At 48.2% G+C, this 9,107-nt stretch overlaps 1 non-coding gene across 1 annotated transcript; it reads left to right on the top strand.

Moving 5' to 3' along the window:
• The first annotated feature begins 8,458 nt into the window (after positions 1-8,458).
• Trnat-ggu (transfer RNA threonine (anticodon GGU)) lies at positions 8,459-8,531 on the top strand. The gene has a single exon. It is a non-coding gene; the product is annotated as a tRNA-Thr (tRNA).
• The last annotated feature ends 576 nt before the right edge of the window (positions 8,532-9,107 follow it).

The raw sequence follows: 9,107 nt of genomic DNA, 5'->3' as shown, positions 1-9,107 counted from the left end.
CCTGCGGGACACCGAAAGTTACTTGAGCTAAAGGGAAGGAATGGTCATGAATAGTTACTAACTGATACCAATGGGTTATAAAGTTAGTAATCCACGTGTCAACCTTAGTGTTGATATTGAGAGCAGTAATCTTTTCCATCAGGTGGATGTGAGGGACCTTGTCGAAAGTCTTGGCGAAACCTAGGAATATGCCTCTATTTGTGAGGATGAATGTGCGGAAGTATGGAGATCAGTAATTAATTCGAATACTTGAGTATGACAGGAACGCTCTTTAAAAAAACCATGTTGATTGGAAAGAAAGAAGCAGTTTTTTGTTGGTTAGCTCATTATGGCAGATGATAATATTTGTACTAGAACTTCCCAAACTATCCTGATTAAGGAAATCGTGGTTAAAGGCACAGATGGGTCACCTGACTTGAAGAAAGGGATGACACGGATAATTTTTCAGGCGAATGGCGCGCATCCTGTGCCTATGGATTGCTGAAATAGAGCAGCTAGGGTCAAGAAATGGTTACTTTAGTTAGTTTTAGTAGTTCGTTGCATATTTCATCGGGGTCAACTGCAGAGTTGGTTGGGAGTTTATCGATGGGTGCAGCAATACCCTTATGAGTGATAAGGAGGTCATCCAGGGCTGAATCTATGGACTGAACGTTAAGATTGGTTGTTGATGGACTTTAATTCGTAAAAACCGCTACAACGTTCAAACGTTACAGTTTCTTCAGAGCCCAATTCTGTGCACACTACTTGCGAAACCAGACAGTACGCTAGCTGGGCAGAGTGTACGCTTCTCCACAGTAATTTTTGCAACTTACGTGTGTACCACTTGCGTTATTCCTCATTATTACTAATTGAAAATGCTCGTCTCTAAATGCCAGCTGATTTTAAATGCACGTCAGCTCCTTTGCGTGCAATTAAAGTTGGCTACCGCCATAAATACGGCCATCGCATTAGCGTTTTTTTCGAAAGTTCGAGCATGGCGTATGGGCACACCGGGTAAAAGCTTTCCCTCCATCTCCGCACTGTCGAGAGAAACTTAGTCATTCCGGTGTCTGTTGTTTGGCTCCACGCGTTCCCTGAAGCAACCCCAGACTCCCATGAAATTCTGTTCTTGCGCCGATAATTGCAATACGCCGGCTTAACGCAAACAAAACACTCCGGCCGCAACATCGGGCCTTCCGTGTTGAACACTTGTTACCCCCAACGGAGAAAACTTCAAAGCCCTTCGAAGGCTCTCGTAGGCTGAACTCAATGAGCTCTTTTTTTTTTTCTTTTTAGAATAAAAGTTTCATTCATTGAACTCCAGGCAGGTAAGTAATTGCGATTGGATGGCGTCACGTCGCGCCTTTAAAGCGAGGTTGATGCGCCATTTTTCTTTTATTTAGATATGCAGCGAATGGTTTGACTCGCTCAACTCTGACGCCCAGAAATTCGGCTGGTCTGCCATACTTGGGCGCGTTTTTTCTGCAGTGAAGGCTCAGTGGATCTGCATCCTACGCTTGAGAGACACGCCAGATTGAAGAGCACGTGCAGCGGTGTCATTGAACGCTGTCACTGTTTCCTTCGCGTCTATAAGCATTCCGAAAGCTATGGTTGTCAGTCCCTACCGGCACTGCGTGCTTTTCTGCCGTTTTTTCCGGGAGCGGGAGTCGAACTCACATGTCCGCATTACGCGTGCGGTGCGCTGACCAATTGTGCTATCCCGCAGCGGCTCCTCTCTCGATTTTCCCTCGGAGGTTTATATTTACAAGTGCTCTGAGGCCAGTCAACTAGCGCCGCCCCTCGACCACCGCGGGAGACGTAGAACGTCTTTTTTCCCAGAGGCCGCTACGTAAGACGTGGCGGCGGCTGGGAAAAAAAACGGCGGGTTTTTTCTCGACTTATATTTTCGCTAATTTATCACTGTATCAAAGAAACATGACAAACACACGTCATTCGGCACTATTAAATATTTCGGAAACAGCCGAATAGCACTGGCAATGACGACTGAAACCTTGATGTGTCCTTACCGAGTCCCTCGTCCCGTATCTTTCTGTTCTGTTACATGCATTACGAGGGTTCTGGTTCCAGCAGTTCGGATATGCCAATTTCTAACCCCGACCTCCGACCCCGTCTTACGCGGCGGCCGCTGGAGAGGAAAGAGGAAAGACGTTCTACGTCTCCCGCGGTGGTCGAGGGGCGGCGCTAGTTAACCGACCTCAGAGCACTTGTAAATATAAACCCCCGCGGGAAAGTCGAGAGAGGAGCCGCTGCGGGATAGCATAATTGGTCAGCGCACCGCACGCGTAATGCGGACATGTGAGTTCGACTCCCGCTCCCGGAAAAAACGGCAGAAAAGCACGCAGTGCCGGTAGGGACTGACAACCATAGCTTTCGGAATGCTTATAGACGCGAAGGAAACAGTGACAGCGTTCAATGACGCTGTACTAAATATTTCAATGTTACAATACGAGAAGCGATAAAGATTGAAACTATGTAACCTCGGCATTCATTGAAAAAGAAAAATCAAGTTTCATTCAGCAGTTTCGTAGATTGAAGAAACAAGTCAGGCCTTTTAAAGCATTTTATTGATACTTTCGCTACAATTTGGGCATGCGGCTCGGTTGTGTGACTATTTATTGCCACAAAATAGGCGGGCTAGTTTTAATGCGTAGCCTCCTTTGCCGAGTACCCCGACAACCGGGACCGTGTAATGCCCTGCATTTCAAGAAAAATGCAGATTTGTCGTTTGTGACACCTTTATCCATCATGAAAGCATAAATGGAGTTAATTGGTCGAACAGAATGTCGAAAAACCAAGAAAAGAGAAAAATAGAAAAAATGGCATTTTCACAAAAATGACCCGAGAAAAAAAATTATGTGTAGTATACATATCCCCCCAAAACCGAATATTAAACGAGAGAAATCCGATATAGAACCTTTGAAATACCTATCAAAATAACGTTACCGAACCATCTTTACGGTACTCCTTGCATCTTCGAAAAAAAAAATATAATTAGCCTCGTAATGGCACTTCATCGCTATAATGATATACATTTTCATCCTTGGCAAATAGAAACCAACGAAGACTTTAAAAATTAACAATCCAATATCTTTAGCCGCTCATGGCCATATTTGGTTGTAAAGAACTGTCACTCGAGACAAGCGGCATAAAACGCTACACATCAGTAGACATTTCTCTCAATTCTGGAATTTTTGCTACCGCCCATTCCTCGAACTGAAAAAAAGTTGGGCTGGAAGGCATGCCTAATATTGTAATGAGACCAAAAACCAGACGAAGATACACATTTTTCACGTGTCACGTACATTCTTGGCGTGCAAGAAGTAATCGACTCGAAGGCGTGCTAAGGGACAGGCAAAGTTATATCCCAGACGAAAAACACCCAAGTAAAAATAATCACACTAAATAATGACATACCGAAACCAAACTAACAGCAAAACTAATAAGCCACCACTAAACCAAGCTAACAACAGTACAAACTAATATTTACACTCCATACCTTCAATGATGTCTAATAAAGTCCCTACAAAAATGTCCTAATCAATCAAGTATACCTATCCAGTTTGCGTTGGCGCGGTGACGCTGACTTCATGCGGCCGTCCTGACGGGGCTTTCGCGTCGCCGAGCTCTTATTACCCGGCGTTAGTGATCCGCCGATGCTGTACCGCTGTGGAAGAACCATCGGTGCTGTTAGGTCGGTGCTTGCGGTCTACTTCCGCCATGTCAGTGCATCCGAGAGGGCACCGCCTGGTTCCGGTATACACTCACCGTCGAGGGGGGCGTCGTCAGGCCGCGAGTCAACGGTGCGATGGCGCTAGGCTCAGGCACTCGGTCGTCGCTGCTGTGTACGCCCAGGAGGATGGAACCGCTGCGGCGTCGGTCGGCTCCCACCCAGGGCTTAGGTTGCGACGCCAGGGTCCCGGCAGCGTCAACCCGGGCTTCTTCGTTCCGGACGTTGCAATTTCCCCTGGTGCTTCTGCCTTCTCCTCTGCTCTGCCTCCACTCTCTTTGGACTCCGACGCGGCACTCGCGGATTGGCCCTGTTGTCTAGAGAGGTCGCGTCCTTCCTTCATTTAAGGATACGGTCGGTTTTGCAGCGTAACCTCCAATGGTACGTTGGTTTGTTTTTTGAGCGCGAGATTCAAATGTTCATTCTTCGCTTTCTGATAACGGGGTTTGGCACCTCCTGTCTGAGGGGATTGCCCTTGACTCATGACATTATGACTCATTTTCGTCGCTCAACTTATTGATAATGTGCTCACGCAGTATACACCCGCGATTAAAAGTTTACTGACCCCAAAAGCACAATTTTGGGTTATTTCTATGACGCGCGGCAGCCCGGGGTACTATGTGCCGTATGTTTAATTACTTCAGTAACTATACGATATCTCACATGCACACGACAGTTTGTCGGGCTGCTACCGGAAGAGAAATAACCGAAAATGGCCATTTTCTTGGTCCGTAAACTTTTGATCATGGCTGTACGTCTACACTATACTTGCCGTAGCCGCTAAATGCACTTTCCATAGCAGTGAAAAAAAAAAAAAAAACTAGAGGACAACATCCCATTTGCCCGTGTTTATTTTTCTCGCAGAATATATGTGCTCCCAGACATTTACAGAAATTGCCGTTTATCTCTGCGGAGTTCCTTTCTATCTTAACCCACGTTAAACGTTCAGCTTGCTGTGCACTCGGATGTCCACAATCAAACTTACTTTCGACCTGTTCCTGTAGAACCCCTTCCGCCGAAAAACAAAACTAAAAGAGGCAGAACCACGAACTCGAGTGTCCGCGCAGTCTGCGGCAAAAACAGGGTCAATCGCCTCGCGGTGCCTCGAGATGGATTGCTCGGAGAATGCGCAAAACATATACAAAGCGCAGACAGCAAACTCGTGCAGGCAGGAAACTTTACCGCATGTCTGTGTGTGTTTTCTCGTTAGGCGTTCCGCGAAAAGAAGGGTGGAAGGTAATCGAGTGGTTCACGACGCCGGTCAACAGAATGCACATGAATCAAGAAACAAAGACAAAGGTCTCACCCAGGCCGGACAGAAAAAGGCCCCGCAAATACACGAACCAGAGGAATGAGGACGAAAGCAGACACGGGTGCTCGACAATGCGAAAGAACGGCTGTGGCCCGTCGCAAGGGGCGCCCCGGCGTTGTCTTACCATTCTCCCTACCGCGACGTGCTGTGACCTTGTTGCCGGTACAAGTTCCCGCACTGCGGCCTAATCACACTGCTGCATAATTAACGTGGCCCTCCTAAGAAGCTCGCTCCAGGCGGCGGTGACGGTGGGAAACCCGGTGCTACGCGTGACCGGATCGCGTTTGTGAACAGAAGGCATTCGCATGAGGCGTTGAACCTGGGCCTTTCTACGCGGAAACAGCGCAAGCTGTTGTGCAGCAGACTGTGCTGGAAGCGTGCGCTGTAGCGTGCAATGCCGTATTTTGGTCTGGCGTTCTGGATGTGTGGCCCCGAAACCGATTGCGCAGGATGCCTGTAACGGGTGCACAACTGCACAAACGGTACTTCTGCGGTGAAGCATACTAATGCGAAGTAATTTGAATGACAACAGCCATTCTAGGCGCGGTGCAGAAAAAGGGAAACCCCGGGAATCGCAGCGTCTCCCCTGGGGCGGAATGCAGGGCGTCCTATTAAGATAACTTGTTTTCGAAGGGGATACGAAATGCGACGCTCGGGACCGGAAAAGGGGAAACAGGAAGACTACGGTGACGCTTCGCTCGAAGCGATAAAACTTTTTTGTCCAGAGCTACCGTGCGTATGGACTGTAAAAACGGTCTTTCCTTAGTTAAGACGCGTGCCACTCGTGTAAGTGGGTGAGAGCCCGTTAAGAAAAGTTTTAAATTGCAGTTGAGGATAACAGATGCCTCCGGCGTATCGTTGCTCACTTCCGTCTACCTGGATGCATATTTCCGGCATGAGAGTTCTGACGGAGGAAGAAGTTTTTATCACAGACTTATTTTGATTGATTGCAGGGGTTTAACGCGCCGACGCAACGCAGGCGATGAGGCGCGCCGTAGCGGAGGGCTCCGGATTAATTTTGACCTCCTGGGGATCTTTAACGTGCGCCGAAATCTCGTACACACGGGCGTTTTTACTTTTCGCCTCCATCAGAAAAGCGGCCACCGCGGCCGGGAATCGAACCCGCGACCTCGTGCTCAGCAGCAGAACGCCTTAGCCACTGAGCCACCGCGGCGGGTCAGACTTGTTTTAATTGTCAGGAACTCGGGCAAAACTCAAGTTTTTTCTCTTTTCGCTTTCAAAGATGGGTACAATATAAGCGCACTGAGAAGCTGGCATGGTTTAGGACTAAGCCTTCTCCGAAAAACAAGTGATGTTGTGCCATGTGCCATTCTTGTTACTTAGTAGCCCTTCCTCCGCCTTCCAGGAGTAGAAATTTGTGCACAATTCGAAACTGCAGCAAAATGTCTCAGACATGAAGAGATGCGAGGGGCGTAACCTGTAACGAAGACGGCTCCCCTCACTTCGACGCTGGGGATTGTTTCGCCGAGAGCACGCGCACGACTTCCTTCTGTTTGGAAGTTTGAGCTCTCGCAAGGGACATGCCGGCGCGGGTTTTCTCGCGAAATGCCGAACACGTTTTAATCTGGCGAGAAGGCAACCGAGAGAAGGAGAGAAATCACGAGGAGGTGAGACTGCCGCCACAACAGCCAGGACAGTCGGTGTATCCGCTCGCATGTCCGGCTGCGTCCTCAATTTCGAATCAGAGTCACGTCGTCACACCACGCAGAGCAAAAGGGCAAGCCATGCACAATGGAACATGTGCATGGTGGCTGCAAAGCTTACGCTGCACTGGTCTGCGGGGCTGAGGTAACCAGTCTTCTGTTGCCGGATACGTCAGTCACTGTTGCTGTTACTGGATGCATCAGTGGGTTCTTTACGCGTTGAAGAGAAAAGCTGTCAGCCGAACGAGTGATATGAATATAGCTCATCTGAGGGCGGCATGATAACTTACAGTTAAACTATTAATGGGCTTTCTTATTGGCGCTACCGGCTAAGGCTGAAATCAGCTATGCTATCATTTGAGTTGATGTTTTTTTGACCCTCAGCAGCTTGAAAAGAAAAAGACGACATGGTGACGCCCACGCCTTTAACGCGAAAAACAGTCTATTTTAACCAAGCTGAGCTGCTGGGCTGCTTTATTTCTGGTTTTAGCGCGCAAGGTAGTAATGGCCGAAAAGAGAGAAAAGAAATGAGGTTTATGGGAACTGAGACACGATATGCCATTACTTGTCTCCCCCCACCCCCCTTTTTTTTTTTGCAAAAAGGTCCCCTCTACATTTTAAAGCAAAGTTTTAGGGTCCTCAGTGAGGCCGTTGTACGCCAATACACCTTGCAGGAAAGCCAACTAACATTCTTTGACGATGATGATTAATGATCGTGGGTGAAGTAAAATAAAAAAAGTTTACTGTGGCGGGAATCAAACCTGAGTCCCTGATGTTATGAAGCCGGTCTATCCGATTGCTTCATTTCGACATGGTCGAAGAGAACGAAAAGCAGCAGGTAAGATTCGCGCCGCACACCCCAACCCAAGCGTTAGGCCTTCGCAGAATAGGCCAGCAGGCTCATCCCCCCCCCCTCCCTCACCGCTCGCAAGTGAGTGGTGAGTGAGCCTCACCATCGTTTCTGGTCAACGAGTGCGAGTGAGTGCGAGCGCCACTCGCGGCGAGCCCCAGCGCCACTCTCGGAGAACCCCGCTGAGCACTCATGAGTGCGATTGCACTTGGCACTCGCGAGTGCTGAGCCCCGCTCACCTCTCACGGGTGGCGTATACACTCGTGCTACTTGCGCAATGTGCGGGGCTTACCGCGTTGAGCGCGCTTGTTCTTACTGTTGGCTATTCGAAGCAGGGGGAGGGGAGCACAGCCCCGCCGGTAGAGTAGTGGTCAGCGCACCAGATGCATATTTTGGAGGTCACAGGTACGGGTCCCACCCTGCGGGCGTGTTTTTCTCCACTTTCTCTGCCCGAATTCGTGCAGTGGCCAGACGCTGTAACAAAGATCATTCATGCGGCCTAAATTTCACAATGCGACCTATTTGAACAATAATACTTACCAAATTTCATTCTCCCCTATGCTTCCCTTGGCTTTCTTGACCGCCTACCCTTATATATATATATATATATATATATATATATATATATATATATATATAACAGAAAATAAGGGTTGGCAGTCAAGAAGACCTCGGAAAGCAAAGGGGAGGTTGTGGTGGGTCAGAGAAACAACGCTGAGTCAACGCTGGTTCAACGCTGGTCGACCACTCTCGACATGTCGTAGGCACTCGAGCCACGGCCCGGGGGTCTAAAAGAAGGTCCCCTTCAGCCCGTGTAGTCCGAGTGGCGCTGGCTATCACCCCCAAGTACAGGAAACAAAAAATACCTTAACCCAAATACCCGAGAAACTGGTGGGGAAAGAGCCCCGCCGGTAGCGTAGTGGTTATCGCACCAGACCGGTATTCTGGAGGTCGTGGGTTCGGATCCCACCCGGCGGGCATTTCTTCACCAATTTCTTTCTGACTCAAAAAATTCTTCATCTGTTTCTATGACCCACCACAACCTCCCCTTTGCTTTCCGAGGTTTTCTTGACTGCCAACCAACCCTTATTTTCTGTCTATATATATATATATATATATATATATATATATATATATATATATATATATATATATATATATATAGGGTTTGTAAAATGCGGGGCTTGTTAGGAAATACAGAAAGAAATGCCGGCAGTCTACAACGCCAAAGAAGGCATAGGGGAATGGTTAGACAATTTTTTACCGTTAGTGATGTTACTTTATTTTTTTATTAATTACGTGAGAAAGAAAGAAAGAAAAACACGCGCCCAGAGTGGGGACCGAACCCACGGCTTTCGATTAGATCTCGAATGCCTTACCCATTCGGCTATCTGGGCGACTGTGTTCTCCTTCACTTTCTGGGTCAGATACAGTTGTAGTAAAATACAAATACCCCAGAAAGTGAAGGAGAACACAGTCGCCCAGATAGCCGAATTGGTAAGGCATTCGAGATCTAATCGAAAGGCGTGGGTTCGGTCCCCACTCTGGGCGCGT

This window comes from Haemaphysalis longicornis, unplaced genomic scaffold (genome assembly GCF_048455015.1).
Source record: "Haemaphysalis longicornis isolate Haplotype H1 unplaced genomic scaffold, Haemaphysalis longicornis Haplotype H1 scaffold_2, whole genome shotgun sequence".
Classification (NCBI taxonomy): domain Eukaryota; kingdom Metazoa; phylum Arthropoda; class Arachnida; order Ixodida; family Ixodidae; genus Haemaphysalis; species Haemaphysalis longicornis.
Note: the sequence above shows the minus strand (reverse complement) of the source record. Positions and strands in the feature narration are given on the sequence as shown.